This window comes from Bombus flavifrons, chromosome 12 (genome assembly GCF_040668555.2).
Source record: "Bombus flavifrons isolate JBK064 chromosome 12, iyBomFlav1_principal, whole genome shotgun sequence".
NCBI lineage: Eukaryota > Metazoa > Arthropoda > Insecta > Hymenoptera > Apidae > Bombus > Bombus flavifrons.
The window spans coordinates 965,938-974,016 of record NC_138453.1 but is presented as its reverse complement, the minus strand read 5'-3'; the positions used below and the strand labels follow the sequence as shown (position 1 = coordinate 974,016).

The 8,079-nt window shown below is 37.7% G+C and overlaps 1 long non-coding RNA gene across 1 annotated transcript; it reads right to left on the bottom strand.

Annotated features, from left to right (window-relative positions):
• Window positions 1-1,533: 1,533 nt before the first annotated feature.
• LOC138185468 (uncharacterized) lies at window positions 1,534-4,485 on the bottom strand. Its single transcript, XR_011174623.1, has 3 exons — window positions 4,145-4,485; window positions 3,932-3,974; window positions 1,534-3,499 (listed from the first exon to the last, which is right to left on the bottom strand). It is a non-coding gene; the product is annotated as an uncharacterized LOC138185468 (long non-coding RNA).
• Window positions 4,486-8,079: the final 3,594 nt, after the last annotated feature.

Genomic DNA, 8,079 nt, shown 5'->3' with positions numbered 1-8,079 from the left:
CAACTATCTCGATCAGGCTCTTATGAGCTAAACTACAACCGCTCTGTTCTACCTTCTCCGTGGCAAAAGGATAATCTGCCCCATCATTCAAACCACATAAACAATGGTATAAAACGTAAGCTAGATACAGTTAATAAAAATATAAACACTAGTCAGAACGAACCGTCAACAAACCATGATACCACTTATAACAAATTCAAAATGTTAAAATCTACAGACGATTCCATGGACGTAGTAGAATCATTAACTAACCAACATACGCAAAAAGTTCCTTCTCCCCCACCGATCTTCATCGATGATGTCATCGATATTCAAACAATGATAAGCTCTATCGAGAAAGATATTAACCAAGAAGATTACAAACTAAAAATTAAAAATAATCAGGTTAAAATTCTGCCGGCTAATACAGACTCCTATAGAAAATTATCAAAGTTACTAAAAACCCTGAACGCAAACTTCCACACATATCAACTGAAACAAGAAAGACCTTTTCTTGTGGTACTACGCAACATCCATTACTCAGCTAACTTAGATGAACTGAAGTTTGAACTCTTAAATCATGGCCATGAAGTAAGCAACATTAGCAATATAAGCCATACAATCACAAAAAACTCGCTATTCTTATTCTTTATTAACTGAAAGCAAAAGCCAAATAACAAAGAAGCCTATAATATCAATCGTTTAATGAATTCTGTGGTAAAAATTGAACCACCTTTTATAAAAAAAGAGATAGTTCAATGTAAAAGGTGCCAGAGGTACGACCACACGCAGAAATATTGCAGCCATAATCACCGCTGTGTTAAATCCCCATCACATAATAAAAGAAATCGTAGAAAAACACAGACTTAGAAGAGTATGGCAAAGTCATAGAACACCTGACGACAAGCGTAAGCTAAATAATGCAACAAGAAAACTAACTAAAACCCTTAAAAATTATAAAAATAACTGTTTTCAAAAATATCTTGTTAATCTGTCTCTCACAGCTGACTCCAAGTACTGATTATGGAAGGCATCCAGGAAACTCACTCGTCCTCCGCAAATAATCCCTCCAATTCTTGCAATCCTCCAAAATCCTTGCAATTTGTTTGCAAGTCACTTAACTACCGTTTTCAAACTATATTCCTCGACTATTCCAGTGGAAATAACTGAATACTTGCACTCTCCCTTCCAGATGTCTCCTTCTATTGAGACGTTCTCATCTCTGGAAGTCATAGAATTATTCCGTCGTCTAAATCCCAGAAAAGCATCGGGGCATGATCTGATAAGTAACAAAGTTATTAAGGAGTTTCCCATAGAAGGGAGTGCACTCATCACTTCTATTTTTAATGCAATTTGATGCAATTTGATTGATTCAAATGGGAATTATGTCGAAAAATAATTAACATGTTTTATAGGTGATGAATTGAATCTTCATTTCCATTCTGTTTCATTTCAGTCAACCGTCTTAATTCCCATTAAGAAGAGAACTGCGGCTTCGTATCACGGAAAATAATATGAAAAAGAATTGTTTGTGTTGTTCGATGATTCCGTTAAACGAAATAATAGCATCCATATATCTTTTGTGCGTTCATGTCTACAAAAAGCTAATTATATACATTAAAGGAAGGGGTTTAAAACAGGCGGATTTTTCGGCTACATTCTTATACTACAATATAAATATACGTAACAATAAGCATAGTTAATAACTATATCAAAACGATATATACAAACAATATATAGATACGTTCATCGCGGAAAGTATGCTCACATCCTACAATATGACCTGTTTGATGAGAGATTCGGAGGTAAACGAAAGGCTCGTCCTTCCGAATCGGTTTTTTCTTGTTATTATTCTTTTTTTTTTTTTATCTACCAATCAGTCGAAATTCGAGCTTTGTAAGCAACAGTGGTGTAACCGATATCGTAACGTTTCATATCATATACAAAAATATTAACCTATTAATGTCGAAAAACTGTTAGTTTAGATTATATCTTACGTTTAATTTGTCGTAAGAAAGATAAGCATAGGACACGAAGTGGTATTGTGTTTATGCTGAAACAAACGAAAGGCAAGGACAACGTAAACACAAGAGTACCGTTTCGCGTCCTTACCTGGTTTTCATACGACGAATTCAAGTTAAGATATCTGGTGAACTAACAGTTTTTTTTAATGTTTTCATAAGAAATACGAAGATTGTATTTTCGAACAATCGCGAGAAGACGCAATCGCGAGGAAACACGTCAACGGGAGTCGTAAATTCCCGTTACGATTATAATAATCGACACCGCAAATAGATCGATCCCCTGATTTCCGCTAAGATAATAAGGGTGGTTAAGGTAGTATAACGCTACGATTAACAGGGTTATAAACTTTATATTTCCAACACTTATGAGGTACACTGTTGAGTATGTATGCGTTAAGTAAATGATTGATTTAAGGACAGTAACCCGGTAATGACTTGTTGACTATTCTAACGTTGCAGAATAAGTAAGGTACAGCGACGATGCTGTATCGGAGGAAAGCTAGCGATGGGTGTGTCTAGCGCACGGGACCATCGGATTTGGTTAGGAAAGTGAGGGCAGTAGACATTACTTCTGATTGGATAAACGAAGGTTGATGGATTAGGAAGGGTCTTTGCCGCCCTCGATAGAAAGTTGCTAGTGGGAAGCATCGTACGTGAGAAAAACTAACTTTCCCGTGTCAAGCCGTAGTAAAAGATATTTGTTCGGTCTGAAGGACCTTAGCTAGCAAATTACTGAGATTTATAATGGGTCCTTAAGACTATTGAGGGTACGCAGTACGGATGAGCGGACATCTGGTTACCGTCTGGCCCGCGGTGTGTGGCCTGGTTTAGGTAGAGTGTCACCCGATGTAACAAAGATAGATCGATGAATGTATTAAAAATATATGGTTCCATTTGCAAAAATGAAGTTGAAATGGGATCCTACTACTGAATTTACAAAAAAGTAATTTACACCGTATGTGATGTCTTCTTTCGAACTACACAATTTTTGTTAAAACTATTTTTAATGGCATCAATATCACATGAGATATTCTACCGCTTATTGTTTCGCCATTGGTTAAATATTGAGGTTACGTTTCTATGTATAATAAATTTCTATGTGTAATAAAATATCTACACATAAAATACATAGAAAAATTGAAAGTTTTAGACGATTTTGTAGATATTAGACTCGGCATATTATTTAAATCATGTCCATATCTAATTGTAATGACTTGCAACAGAATCTGAGAACTGAGATTTGTATTTTTTCATTCATAATTTTTGGTTAACAAATAGAAAAGGCAACGAATGAATATACTGTATCACGTTTCTTAAATGAAACAATGCATTTTGCGATTAAAATGCAGACATTATAGCAAATAATACAGTAATAGTGGATAATAAAAAAGAAGTAGGGAAAGAACTTACCTTAACAGCATGGAAACGAATTTATGAAAAATTGTGTTAATGGAATAAGCTTCTTTGTGTATCACGAAGTGCATCAGGGAAGGATTCTTAAACAAATTTCCTAAAAAATTACTATCTATCAGATAAATACAATACGAGATTCGAAGAATAATTAATATTAACAAAAATGTAATTATTTTATGAGAACATAATATTCAATTATAGAAATAATTATACGTTAAGTTCTGTTATTAGTAACCATTATCGATGACGGACTTTATTCTTGGTTCTCAATAAGCATTATCTTTGATGAAAACATTTTTTAGCGGAAGAAAATAAAATAGGAAGAACGATCTAACTTTTATATAAATGAATATAATCAATACGTTTAATTAAAACTAAAACATAAATATGTATATCATCACTCTTGCGTTAATATAAATGTATAAATGCAAGTAGTACATTAGAGACGAAAAATATAATAAAAATAAGAAAAAAGAAAAATAAATAAGAAAACTGTATTGGTTTCTACGACTTACTTCCACATGTGGAATAGTCTATCTGGTTGCCGTATGACCCATCCTAGGGACAGAGCAAAGTTATTAGATTAAAATAATCCACAGAAAGTTTTTAATTCATAAAATCTACAGGTATAAAGTATTTATCCTGAATAAATTCTTTTTATAGAAAATTGCAAGTCAACTTTCGAATAACCAGATTCTATATTTTATATAGCAACTAGCACTTCTTACCAATTGCACAAACACTTGCTAAACACAAAAATTGTAACGTTTAAATAGGTAACTAATAGGTAGCTATAGGTAGCACGTCCACACTACCGCGTTTCGAATATGAAAGACTGTTGAAGAATACCGTCCCTCATAAAGGCAGATTCGTACTGCTTGCTCATTGTCTACGCTTCTGGACTATAAGCGAATCCTGTACTCTGCGCAAATGTCTCTGCGCCGATTATATAAGATTGTCCAAAAAGTGTCTTTCCTTTACAGACACGTCTTTTACAACAACGCATCTTTATACAAACATGAAACCTAATGTCTCAAACGTTGTGATTTTTACCGTGATAAAACAAAATGGATCGTACGTAATTCGATAAAATAATATAAAACGAAAGATGTTGTGCATCCATTATTTCCTTATAAAACGAAACAAATTTTTTGGACCACTTAATATTTCAATTTTACTATAATACAATAACGACTTTACATTTCGAAAATTGTCACTATTACGCTGCTGATTTTTATATAGATATTATCTATCAAAGTGGATAAAATATTTAAATGTAAAATATATTCAAACTATGTAATGATTGTACAATATTTTACAGAAAATAGTTAATTTAATGATTGTTCTCCTGTGAATCTTAAGTAATGCTAGAGATATTTGGCAAAAAATGGAGGCTATATCTGCAATCGCCACTGAAAATTGTGTAACTGCTACACACATACGTAAGTATAATACATGCCATAAACCGCTACAGTGCTTATAGCTATATCGAAGAATATTCTCTATACGTAACAATTCTCTAACCTCCACATGATCAAACCATGACCCTGGAGAACAGTGTATACAAAGCCGTATTATATATGTACGATGTATATGTACATATTTTGCTCACTGTCAACAATATACAAAAAGCGTACTTTTACGTATCCCCACAATAATATTTTAAAAGCAATTTTTGTATCTCAATACTTCAGATAGAGGAGGTAATACAGAATTCTACGGGATATTTTGTTGCACGTAACGAATATAGCAGGGACAGATTTAGCAAATAAGAAAAGAAGTTTATATAGATATACATATACGTGATGTGATCTTATTTTCGAGTTATTTATGGTTCATTTTGCTACTATTCATCTTTATCAGTTGTAGAACGATACATTGAAATCAATTCATAAGTGCGAAGAATTTTTCATTGTATAAAGACGAATAAAAAGTTTCTCTATAATGCATCTGTTAGGTAGATGATACATTTACACTGTACATGTGAATGTGTGTGTAAGCGTCAGAGGACGTCCAGGTCTTAGTTGAGACAAAAGACTGTTGGTAGCTGTTAGAAGAATCTAGAATAGTCTGTTTGACAACAAGCGTGCGTGTAAGCAGGTTATCGAGATCTTCAGAGTGTAATATATATGTATAGATGTTGTGTGCGAATAAAGCAAATAATTTATTTTTCCTTAACAGCATCCAACATAATTATTTAGAAAAAAACGGACGAATAAATGTTCCTTTTAAAGAAAAAATTAATGAATAATGAATAAAAATGAGAATAAAATGTTAAATAATAAATTATTTAAGAAGTTGCCGGCAGCTTGAATTTCTATGACATGCTGTAGAAATCAACATTTTCAGCAACTTCTTCTTTGCAAGTGTCACGTAAAATAACAAAAAGAAAATAAAAAAAAGAAATTTGAAGTGAAAAACAAAAAAAGAAACTTTATTTTTCTAACAACAATCCACTTTACAATCCACTTCCGAACTCTAGGCGTGACTTTCCAAGATTGAAGCTCTTACAATTTGACTTTCGATCGGATCCGATTACTTTCTTTTGTCATCCCTCAACATCCCCACCGTCCATGCATTTGCTAGGCGTTCGCGACCGTTGCCACGTGCTGTTTCTTCTAGAACCTTCGGTCGAAGGACCGTTGGGACGTTAATGGTTCATTAGGCACTTCAGCGATATACATTGTCGCTGAGTGCCGCCACATCTTTATCTCCATCGTTAGTCCATCGGATTTGAAGTATGCCGGTCGTGACACAAGCATAGCTGACACGTTCGCCGCTTTGTTTTCATGTTGCTTGGCGATTTGTTTATTTACATCCATCAGACATTGATGTTTTTGTCTTTGAGCTCTACTTTCCGAACCTAACAATAATTAATTACTTACAACTGCGCATTCGAGACTAAGAATCTGTTGAGGTTATTCGATGTGTAAACAGAGAAAACTCGTGGATAAATTGTAAGGCAAAAAATATATTTAAATAGAAGTGTAATTATAACTAAGAATACAATTTGAGCTGGTCCAGATCCGCACGCTAGCTGTGTTACCCAATAACTGAACACCCCGAAGCCAATGTCACGTAAAATGGATACTTGGAATGTAGTAAGGAGTTTGAGTCGTAACCTAACTACTAGTTTTCTTTTATAAAGCTTTATTATAAATTTTAACACTTACAGAAATGACACTGAACCGGAGAAAATAGGTAGTATGAGTACAGCCACTACAACAAGAACAAGAACAAGAACTAGGACTAGGACTAGGACTGCCCGAGATGGGTGAAGTCTCGATTTATATATATTTTGGTTTTAGGATGTTGAGGGGCTAGGTGTGGGTTATGATGTGGAGAAGTGTTCAAAGGTCGGGGGTCGATGTCTTATCTATGATGTGTCATAGCTTCTGTGTAGTCGGAGAAGTGTTCGAAGGTCAGGGATCGAACCCTTTATCTGTGATGTGGACTAAGCTGCGTCACAGCCTTGGTGTAGGCTATGATGATAAGGTGGTGATGTGCCTAAGACTCGAGGTTGATATCCTATAGTTGAGATGAGATTGGTGTTACACCAACGTCGCCTGTCTACTGTTTATAGTCTGACTTCGTCGCAGTCTTTTGTCTATGCGCTGTCGATGGTGTAACACCAATCTCATCCCAACCATAAGACATCGACCTCGAGTCTTAGGCACATCACCACCTTATCATCATAGCCTACACTAAGGCTGTGACGCAGCTTAGTCCACATCACAGATAAAGGGTTCGACCCCTGACCATCGAACACTTCTTCGACTACACAGAAGCTATGACACACCTTAGTCTACATCATAGATAAGACATCGACCTCCGACCTTCGAACACTTCTCCACATCACAACCCACACCTTTTTTTTTTTTTTTTTTTATTAACGTGGAGGAAATCCGCACGGACACCAGGTCGCTTCTGGGAAAAAGCGGCGTGGTAGTGCCGGACTCCAACCGACTAAAACCTCCACGATGACCGTTCCGGCTGCGATCGAGAGGGGTCCGGGAACCGGTGCAAGCGATACACCGCCCCCCTCCGCGCTCAATACGTCACCTAATGGAGCGATGTGCGGCAACGTCACACCGCGCCTCGTCGCCGGGGTCGCCGTGCCAGGCAGTCCGGTTCCCCTACCGGGCTGCTTTGCGGCCCCGGGGCGCTGAGCTGTCTCACCGAAGCGCGTCCATAACCTCTGCCGCGCTCTCGCCGGTCAGGCCTCTCAGGGTGAGAGTACCGCACCCTCATCCTCTCCGCAGCCTCTTTTCGAAGCATGACTTGTTCACAGAAGGAGGTCACGGCCCTCCTCCTGCTCTCGCTTATCGACAATGCCTCGAGGATCGCCGGCGGCGAAAGATCCCAACCGATTTCCACGGTGAGGTCGTGGCGCGGCCGCGCCCACGCCGGACAGTATTCCAGCGTGTGCTGCGCCGAATCCACGCTCGCATCGCAGTGGTGGCAGCGCGCGGTCGCCTCCTTCCCGATTCGGTGCAGATACTCACCGAAGCAACCGTATCCGGTGAGCACCTGCGTCACCCTGTAGGTCAGGGGAGGCCAGCCGCCGTCCAACCAAACGTCCCAGTTTGGAAGGACGGCCCCGAGGACCCTTATCCCCGGCGCACCCGCTCTCGTGCCGAGGCTGGCGCGCCATCTGTCGAGC